Source organism: Trichosurus vulpecula, chromosome 1 (assembly GCF_011100635.1).
Source record: "Trichosurus vulpecula isolate mTriVul1 chromosome 1, mTriVul1.pri, whole genome shotgun sequence".
NCBI classification, from domain to species: domain Eukaryota; kingdom Metazoa; phylum Chordata; class Mammalia; order Diprotodontia; family Phalangeridae; genus Trichosurus; species Trichosurus vulpecula.
In genome coordinates this window covers 498,837,014-498,848,072 of record NC_050573.1, presented here as the reverse complement: position 1 = coordinate 498,848,072, position 11,059 = coordinate 498,837,014, and the positions used below count along the sequence as shown (strand labels likewise).

Here is an 11,059-nt window from a genome sequence, read left to right as displayed (position 1 = left end):
GAAGGCACTGGAATTAAGAGGGGTTGAGGAAGGCTTCCCATTTAAGGTGGGATTTTAGTTGGGATTTAAAGGAAGCCAAGGTCAGTTGTGGGAACTGAGGAGAGAGAGCATCCCTGGTTTGGGAGACAGCCGGAGAAGATCCGTGGAGCAAGAAAAGAATAGGGGAATAGCCAAGAGGCCAGTGTCAATGGACTGAAGAGTATGTGTTGGAGAGTAAGGTGTAAGAAGACTAGAATACTAGGAAAGGGGTAGGTTATGAAGGGCTTTGAATGCCAAGTAGAGCACTATGTATTTGCACCTTGAGGCAATAGGAAGCCACTGGGGTTTATGGTGTGTGTATGTGAGATCAGACCTGTGCCTTTTAGTGGCTGAATGGAGAATGGATTGGAGTGGGTAAAGACTCGATGTTGTGCCCTGCCCCTCAGTTTACCCTCCCTCTTGCCCCAGTTTGTCCCACCATTTGTGTTCCCATCTCCATGGAAATCAGTTTGGGTTTTTTCTCTGTAAATACCCTGGCCCTACCTCTGCTCGGGGCTGTTTGATTTGAGTCTTTACTCCGAACATTCGTGGGCTTGAATAAATCCACATTGAAATTTATATCTGGGTCTCACTTGCTTTTTTCGACACAGCATCGAGGCCAGCAGACCCAAACCCAGGCTTTTGCATATAATCATCAATGCATAAGGTGATGGGGTCCTATCCCAGCATGGTAACAGTATCAGAGAGAAGGAGTCATATTCAAGAGATATTGCAAAAGTGAAATCGACAGGCCTTGGCAACGGATGGGATGTGAGGAGCTGAGAGATAGTAAGGAATCCAGAATGATTCTTAGGTTTCCAGCTCGAGAGACTGGGAGAATGGTACTGCCCTCTACAAGAATAGGGAAGGGTTTGGGGGAAAGATAATGAGTTCTGTTTTGGACATCCTGAGTTTAAGATGTCTGCTGGACATCTAGTTCAAGATGTCTGAAAGGCAATTGGAGGTAGGAGATTGGAGGTCAGGAGAGAGGTTGGGGTAGGAGAAGTAGATTTCAGAATCATCAGCATAGGGATGATAATTAAGTTCTTGAGATCTAATGAAGTCACCAAGTGAAGTAGCATAGAGGGAAGAGAAGAGGGTCCAGGACAGAACCCTGAGGGACTACTGTGGTTAGAAGGAAACTGATAAGGAGCTGTCAGATGTGGCTTCATGGGGGCGGGGCATGCTGATACATTTTTAAAGACAGGCTCTTAAAAAAAGGAAGAAAGAAAAGAGGTGCATACATACTCACTTTTAAGTTTAGTATGCCTATTACTTTCATAGTTCTAGATAATCAACTGAACAATAAATTAAAATCTAATTTATAGCTTTTGCGGATTACCAAGGTGGAATGCTTCACACTGAAAGTTTAACAATAGGTTCTCAGTAGATTGATCAGGTCCCACACTAGCCTTCCCTGAGGCATCTGTCAAAATCTTGTACCTCACCTTGCCTGAGGTCTGTCCTTTGGAAGGACTGACTTCCTTCTGGGAGGACTGAGGTTCTCCAGGGAATGGGAGCTAGAGATCATTGGCCTTAGGGTTCCTAAATGCTAGGGGTAGAAGTGGGGTTGGAATTGGTAGACCTAGTTCCTCTCCCTCAGACTGGTGAGCCTGAAATTCACACCTACCTACCCCCTCCATCCCTCTTCCCATACTTCCAATCTGTTCATCTGTCCTCTCCTCCACTGCCAATTCATGCCTTCAAAACTAAATTCCAAACCTACCTCCAGGAAACATTTCAGTCAGTCAGTTTTCAGTACCTACTACTTAAGCACAGCATTAAGTTCTGAGGATACAAAGAAACCAAAACACAGTGCCTGCCCTCATGGCGCTCAGTCACAAACAACTATGTACAAACTAGCTATATACAGTTCAAATTGGATATGATCAATAGAAGGCACTAGAATTAAGGAGGACCTAGAAGGTGAAATTTTAGCTGGAAACTGAAAAAAAATAGGGAGGTCAAGATGGGGAGATGAGGAGCAATGATCATCAATATCATTTAATATCATTTTTGTAACTTTCAACAAAGGCCACAGCCTGAACTGATTAACCAGAGGAAGAGACTGAACTGATATAACCAGCTTAAAACAACCTCTTTGTTGTCTGAGTAAGCTCAGAGGATGCCTCTTCCTATGTCAACAAGGCCAGATCCGGCTGACTTAACAGCATTCTTTCCTCCTCTATCTAAGGCCATTAAGGGTGAGACCTTAACCCCAGACACTATCCTGAGTAATGTGACTTTTTCTTATCTTAATATTTTATGGGCATATACTATGTTATGGAATGTTAATGGTAAATTAAACACAGAGATCCTGGGTTGTAATTCCAGTTGACACTTTGTCAACTCTCTTATCTTATTGTATTTACGACCTATTCCATTAAGGAAAATCCTTTTCTTGTATCATGGTTAAACGTACATGGGGATCATAAAATTGAGTAACAAAAACATGCTGAATTGTGACTGTTCTAACGATATTTAAACTTTCTCATTCTTCTGTTCAGGCAGTCAGATTTTGTCTGGTTCCTTGTATGTACAAGTAAACTAGCTTGGCTAGCTTTAAGGGAATAAACAATATGGATTTACATATCACCTAGCTCGTTTGCCTCCTTTAACCAAACTTTCAGGTTGACAGGAGGGAGAACGTTTCAGTCCTAGAGGACAAGCAGGAAAAATATGTGGGGTCTGGAGATGGATTGTCTTTTTCGGAGAAGAGCAAGGAAGCTAGTGTCCCTGGATCTCAGAGCACAGAGAGTATAAGGTATAAGAAGACTGGAAAGGTGAGGGGCAGGAGCAGGAAGGAGTTGGCTTCCACCAATATTTATTTAAGTCTGCTACTTACTATAAACATTTAGGTGGCTCAGTGCACTGGATCTGGAGTCAGGAAGACCTGAATTCAAATCTGGCCTCCAACACTTCTTAGCTGTGTGATCCTGGCGACATCACTGGAGAAGGAAATGACAAACCACTCTGGTATCCCTGCCGAGAAAACCCCATGGATAGTGTTGGTGTGCTATGGTCCATGGGGTCACTGAGAGTCAGACACGACAACAACAAAAACTACTTACTCTGTGTGAGGAACTATGTTCGGCACTGGGGATAAAGTCCTTGCCCTGAGGGAACGTAGACAAGTGCACACATACATGTGTACATACATACACACATACACGTTCTACTGGGGTAAGGGGGAGTAGATGACATAGTTCCCTGTTGCCTCTAGGATAAAATATAAAATATTTTTGAAACTAGCAGGGACTTTGGAGAAGCCTTCTGACCCAGCTCCCTCATTTTGCAGTTGAGGAAATTGAGGCCCAGCCCACAGAAGTAGTAAGTAGAAGAACCTAGCTTTGAACCCCAGTTCTCTGACGGCAGATCTAGAACTCTTTCCGGTACACTATGCTGCCTTAACCTGGCATATAAAACCTCTCCACCGCCTGGCTCCTCTCTACCTTAAGAAAACTGAGGTAGACATCCTTGAGGTTTACCTAGGACATGCAGCTAGTAAGTATCTAGAGGCAGGTTTCTAATTTAGATCTTCCTGGCTCCAAACCTAGTACCCCATGCTGTGGCAAGAGGCCAGGGTCTAAGCATTATCACTGGCCCCCTGTCTACTGGCTGTGTCCTGATGGGGCCTGACTGTGCCCCAACCATATCAGATCAAGTGTTTCTCAATCACCCACCACCCCCATGCCAAGGACTAAGCACTTATCCCCTATCATTGGAGCCCAGGTGCTGCATCTCTCTTGGCATTACTGGTGCTGGCACCTAACTCTGTGCCCCTATGCTAGGCTGTTTCCTCTGCACCCCCACTCCCCCATGCCTTAGAAAGATGTTCATACTTTGTAAGGCGGTTTTAGGAAAACTTTAACACTTGCTTTACACTCTTTCTTTGCACCTTGTAGGGTTGTAACAAAACTTTTAACACCTCTTTTACAAATAGTAAGCACTTAATAAACGATGAATGAAAAATGCATCTGAGGTTCCTGCCAACTCCCAAATGCTCTAGGACAATTATCTATCATTTGACTCTATAAAATGTGAGATACACTATTCTAATGATACATGCCTTGTAAGTTACAAGCAAAAATGGGTTTCAGAAAATGCTCTGAATCACTGTTGATCAGAGAAATGCAAATTAAAACAACTCTGAGGTACCACCTCACACCTCAACCTCACACCAGCAAAATGTTGGTGTTGGAGGGGATATGGGAAAACTGGGACATTAATGCACTGCTGGTGGAGTTGTGAACTGATCCAACCATTCTGGAGAGCAATTTGGAACTATGCTCCAAGGGCTATAAAACTGTACATTTGTACAAATATACATTTGATCCAGCAATACCACTACTAGGTCTGTATCCCAAAGACATCCAAAAAATGGAAAAGGACCTATTTGTGCAAAAATATTTATAGCAGCTCTTTTTGTGGTAGCTAAGAGTTGGAAATAAAAGGATACCCGTCAGTTGGGGAATGGCTGAACAAGCTGTGGTATATGATTGTGATGGAATATTATTGTGCTATAAGAAATGACAAGTAGGATGATTCCAGAAAAACCTAGACTTACATGAACTGATGCACAGTGAAGTGAACAGAACCAGGAGAATGTTGAAATCTTATTAAACCTTTATGAATGTAATATATTATTATTTTCTTTTAAAAAATAATACAATTAGGGGCAAGGAGCAAGTTTTTGACCTCATTTCCTTGCATGCGGATGTCAAACACTGAAAATGCTGCATTTGCTTTGTAAAATCCGAAATAGCCATGACACATTTGTTTCTGGATATTTCTATTTACACTGAGCATAAAAAGTTTTAAAATGCTATTTTTTCTCCATAAATTTTTTATCATATGGGGGAGGACATAGAGCTATAAATGTCAGAAAGTTAATAATTTTTCACAATTTTTAAGTCTTCTGCATTCTCAAGGACTAGGGATTTCCCCCCTCTTTCATTTAAACACTTATCAATATCCAATTTTGAACTTCCAAATTATTAAAGTGAATTTATACCATTCATGACTATGAATAGATTGTGATTGCATATCTTTAAACAATTTGTTTCTCTTACATGGAGACCACAAGTAGGCATTTCTGTAGTTAGGGAAGAATTGTGAGTACTGTTGAGGGGACTTTTCATCAAAGCTATATTCTTATACATGATTCTTTCATCTTCATGACATTCAGACCCAAAGTGGGTTGAGGAATATGCTAGACACTTTGATGCTGCAGATTTTTTAAAAAGGTATATTTTATTTTTTATTAGTTTTACATATTTTAAAGTTTTTTTTTTCTATTTTATACCCCCTTCCTCCCCACCCCACCAGCTACATTTAAGTGTGGCTATATTTATACACAGATACATGTATACTTATATGCACATATACACACATACATGATATATAGACATATACTTTTCCTAACAAATTCTACTTCTGATCTTTGTTTTTATGTTTGTGCATATCTCTTCCTCTACTTTACTTCTACCCTTTACCTAGGCCTCCTATTGCTTAACCCAGCTCCCCTTGAAGGATCCCCTGGTTATCTTCCCATTCCCTTAAATCTAAACACCCTTCTATGCCCCACCTTTAACCTATTCCCTCACCCTCCCCTCTAGAGATCCTTCCCTTATCCTTTCCCCCCTCTCTATCCCCTTAGCATTTATTTTTGTCTGAATTTAGAAGACTTTTATACTCTTCTAGATATATATGTATCATTCCCTCTTAAACCCATTCCCAATGAAAGTAGGTTCCCTTAACTAACAGCCCTTCTCCCCCATCTAATTCCTTTGTGTCAATTCTTCTTCTCTCACCTCATTCGTATAACACAATGCCTCTTTTTAGCTGTTCCTAAGCAACTTTACTTTTTAAAATCATATCATCCTTAGGTCTACCCTGATCTTTCTTACAAACTACCCAATTACCAATAACAATCTTAGACATACATTTTACATTTTATATACATAAAAGGTCCTTATTGAGTCCCTTGTATTTTTGGTATGTACCTTATATTTCTCTTGGTTCTTGTATGTAAAATCTTCTAAGTTCAGGTTTTTTTTTAAACATTCCTGAAAGTCTGAAAGTTCATTAAATGTCCTTTTTTTCATTCAAGATTATGCTTAGCTTTGCTGGGTATGATATTTTCACTCGGAACCCCAGTTCTTTTGCTCTTCGATATATAGTACCTGTGGTCTTTTAGGGTCACCACTGCTAGGTCTCGTGTGATTCTAATTGTGGCACTGCCGTATTAAAATAGTTTTTTCCTTATTGCTTGTAATATTTTTATCCTTGGGCTGGGAGCTCCAGAATTTGACTATAAAATTCCTGTGGCTTTTCCTCATAGGATCCCTTCCAGGTGATGATCAGTGGATTTTCTCTGTTTCTACTTTCCCCTCTTGTTCTAATGCTTCAGGACAATTTTCATTAATTATTTCATGTATTATTTTGTATCAAGATTCTTTTTTTTAATCATAGCTTTCAGGTAGTCTGATTATTCTTGTTTTCTTTTCTTGATCTGTTCTCCAGATCAGTTGTTTTGCTTATGAGATGTTTCACATTCTCTTCTATTTTTCATTCTTTACATTTTGTTTTATTATTTCTTGATCTCTCATAGCTTTGCTGGCTTCCCTTGCCCAATTCTGATTTTTCAAGGAGTCATTTTCTTCCTTAAGACTCTGGATTTCTCTTTCTAATTGCTTGACTTTTTTTCATAATCTTTTTTTTTTGGATTTTTTTTTAGTTTTTTTTTCTCAGTCTCTCTCATTTGATTTTTAAAGTCTTTTTAAAGTTCTATGAATTCTTTTTGAGCAGGTGACCATTTGATGTTACTCTTTGGGGGTAGAAGAGGGTTTCTTTGCTTCAGTATACTCTGAAGACAAACTCTGGTTTTTTCTATTCCCATAGTAACTTTCTATGGTTGAATTTTTTCTCCTATGCCTATACATTTTAAAAAAAAATTGTAGTAGCTTAGTTTTTATAATCACCGCTAGTCCTGGGGTATGAGGGATGGTGCCTCTGACCTCAGATCCTCCTAGAGTTCTCCCCTCTGGCTTGGAACTGGAGCCAAGACCTCTAGCCTTCTGTAAGTGCCCCAAACCAGTGGTGTTCCTGTCTCACTGCTCCTGCATTCACCAGAGGTGTGCTGGTTCTTTCTCGCCCAGGTCAGTCTCTGCAGCACAGCTAGGTCTGGTGGTCCTTGTCAGCAGAAGTTCCCTCAATCTTCACGGGCTCATATAGCCAACACCCCTCATTGTCCCCAGGGTAAAAGAGGCAGCCTCCCAACCCAGCTAACCCCAGGGCTTGCTGCTTGTTGTTTAACCTGGACCTAGGACCTAACCTGGAGGTATTTACTCTTCCCAAAGACCAAACCTCCTCCTGGGACTTTTCTTCAGATCTTCTCTGATTGTCCCAGGAGGACCCCCGTTCTGCCCCTACTCTTATTTATTTTTACTGCTCAACATTCACCCTGAGGTGCTATTTCATCTCTTGTGGGGGAAAATCTTGAGAGCTTGGAATTTTCTGACCTACTCCACTATCTTCCCAGAATCCTCTAAAGGTATAGCAGCTATACATATGGAGATTCACAGGTTCATGTGCAATCATCATTTTTTTTGATCCACTATGTATATGGAAATGCTCATTTATATAGTGTTTAAGTTCAAAATTTTTAAAAAATTAAATAGGCATTAACTGATCATTCACACTGAAGGTAGTTTAACATACTAGGAAACAACTCACTAAAGCTGCGACACATTTTATAAAAATGTCTTTTTATTATCAACTTAACAAACAACAAATGTGAACATTTTTATATAATAGGGAACAAAAAAAGGATTGTATGTGAAACATTACAAAAATTTTAAAGTTTGTATTAAATTTATTAAATTAACATAATTAAATTTAACACAATAAAACTACCTTCCTTGTGTATTTATTCCTAGACCAAATGTTCTGCTCTTTTTTGTGTATTTTTAAAATGTTGCATTGCTCTGTTCCTTTCCCCTTTTTTTAAAAAATCACCCTCCAATTAGTCACTCTACCTCCATTAAGTAGATGCCATCCCTTGTGACCAATAAGTATTAAAAGAAATCAACACTTTGGCTATGTCTATAAATGCATCTCTCTTTCTAAACGAAGCTCTAGTCTAGTTCATCCCCTCTCTGCCAAGTGGTAGAAATCATGCTTCGGTATCAGTCTTGTAATGTCTTGATTGATCACTGAGTTGACCAGAGTTCTGAAAAAGTGTTTTCCTTTATGTTATTGTGGTTATCACATCCTGGTTCTGTTAATTTCACTTTGCATTAGTTCAAACAAGTCTTTCTAATTTTCCTGAATCCATCATCACATATAGTAGGCACTTAATAAATGCTTGTTGATTGAGTGGTCATATTCAACATTTCTTATGGCCAACAGCATTCAATTGCATTCATACACCACAGTTTATTCATCTGTCCTCCAGTTGATGAGCCTGCTGAAAGGTATTGTTAGGTCAAAAGTTATGCACAGCCTAATGATTTTTTGGTTATTGTAACCCCCTCTCCCATCGAAGCCTAAGACACCTTCCTAGATCCTGAAGGATAGCCCTTTGGCACTTTGCTGAGTGATAGAGGGAGTGAGGGGGCTTAAATCATTTTTAATCAGCTGAAAGACCTTAAGAGTGAGTAGGGAAAGCAGTTTTTTCTGGAACTACAAAAGCACTGTATCCCTAGACTACCAATATTTGATTAATGATAGATAGAATTCTAGTCCAATACACTTCTGAGAGTTGAATGGAGTAAATGTTCACCCGGTCTTCCTTTTGCTCCCCACAAAGGCAGAAATTGAAGTCTTCCATGAAAACTAGGTGATACAGATCCCGGCAGGTATCTTATCTATACTTGCCACAGAAAGGCTAGCCATTTTATTATAGACAGAAGGATCTACATTTATATTGCGTATGAGTCGGGAGAATGAGTCCAAAGTGTGGCTACAATGTAATTGCGTATTGTTTTCTAGAATGGCTGGGGGCAATTCCCAGCAACAGTAACAGTGCCTGTCCTCTTATGGCCTCTCTAAAAATTTCCATGTACGTTTTGTAGCAGGGTTGAATTGGCCTATAGGGACCATCCCATGGTGTGTGCTCAGAGTTGCCATTTTTGTTCCAATTGACCATATGGAAGTTTGGATTGTGTTATAGGCCCTGCATGAATGTTGGCTGAGGATCAGGAAGAGCTGATAACTTCTTGGATGAATAAAAGGGAACAACTGCCCCTATAGCTAGGCTACTCCTTTCTGGCTGCAAATCATCTTAGGGCTATTTCAGACTGCTCATAGAAGGAGGGGAGGGAAAGGATGATTTGCACTCACACTTACTCTGTCCACTATGTAGTTGTGAGAACATAACATCTAAAGCACAGGTCTTGCTTAGGCATGTCTAAGCCTGAGTTAGAGCTGCCTCTTTTATGTTTGTCTTTTCCTGATCTTAGGTGAAAAAGTGCTTGTCCCTAGATGGACAAGTTCAGTTTTAGTGACAACCTCATGAGTCTGAGAAATCTGGGTCCCATAGGGTTGAAGTGGAATAGCATCAACGGAAGAGCCCCCAGGAACTACACCAGTGCTCTTAAAGGGAAGACTACAAACAAGAAGATTGGCCCAAGCCTGGCCATTTTGTTAGCAGACAATGCAAAACTGAGGTGAAATGAAAAATGTGTAATTATGAGTCTTACAAGCTGTTTTATGTTTTTGTAGGGTTTAACTATCAGCCTCACAGCAGACTATAACATTAGTTTTAAGTTGTTACTGAATTCTGTTTTCAAATTGTTCTTTAATGGCCATATATGTGTCTTATATTAAGATATCTCTTGTGTATGGGAATAAATTACCTATCCCATACCTGATTCACATTGTACATTAAATGTATCATCCCTTTTTGGAGAAACCCTAGATGTTAGTCATAATGTAAATTATATATAATATATATATATATATGTGTGTACAATATGGGGGTTCAATAAGACAATGAGTGGGTGAAGAGAGCCTAACTGTTCTCATTAAAGGCAGACCCCCCCCCCAGTACTAAAAATCTACCTACTAGGTTCACAACAGGAAGTGGGCACAGAGCCTAGACCACTGCAGGCCAACTAGTCATTCTTCAGTGTTGGACTTTCTTTGTCTTCTCTGCCAACCTGCTGTTTCACAGCCTCAGAGTTGTTCTCATTCACACATCTATTAGTGATTTAGATAATTTTTTTCATACGGTTGTTGATGCTGGTCTTTCTTTTGAAAAATGCTTATTCATGGAATTATAGATGAAGAACTAGAAGCCACTGTAGAAGCCATCTAGTCAAACCCTCTGGTTGCACAGATGAGGTGATAAAATGATGTCCAAGGTTACGTCAGTAATGCGTACCAAAGGAAATATTCGGTCCGGGCTCCTCTGTTTCCAGAGCAAGGGCCCTCTCTACTGCTTCACATTGTCACAGGGCTGAAATGCTTGCAAAGACTTCTGAGTCCGTTTGGTGAAGGAATGGTTATTCGGAAAAGCACGTGTATAGTTCCCCAATACCTAATAGCACAGAGGGGAAATCCTATGCTGTGAGTAGACAGATAGGCTGCTCCAGAGTCTAGCTGTCAAGGGAGCCCCGGAGGGAGCTTTGTCAGATTGTTGCAAGTGGGAAATGCACCAGTTGTAAAGAAACAAAATGTTCCTTTGGCCATTTACTGAGAAATGACTTTTGTTCTTATATAATTGTATCAATTCCTTCAATATCTCGACTGTTGTCAGAAAAAAATTTGTCTTAAGGATTTTTTGCTAGTTAACTGCTTCTAACTGCTTTAATTCTGTTTGTACACAAGCTTTTCCATTTTATGTAATAGAAATTGCCTATTTTATCTTTTTATGACATCTATATTCCTTGTTTAGTTGAGAATTTTACCCCTGGACACATGTGGTAAGCACCATGTTGGTTTTATGTGGGTGGTGAGTGGGGTGATAAATATTGTTGGGAAAGAGTGGCTGGCCTATCCAAGCATGACCCTGCTTCCTGTGTGAAAGTCAGGGCCT

The 11,059-nt window shown here is 39.9% G+C and overlaps 1 pseudogene; it reads left to right on the top strand.

Annotated features, from left to right (window-relative positions):
* LOC118840629 overlaps positions 1 to 11,059 on the top strand; it is a 72,239-nt pseudogene that overhangs the window by 335 nt on the left and 60,845 nt on the right.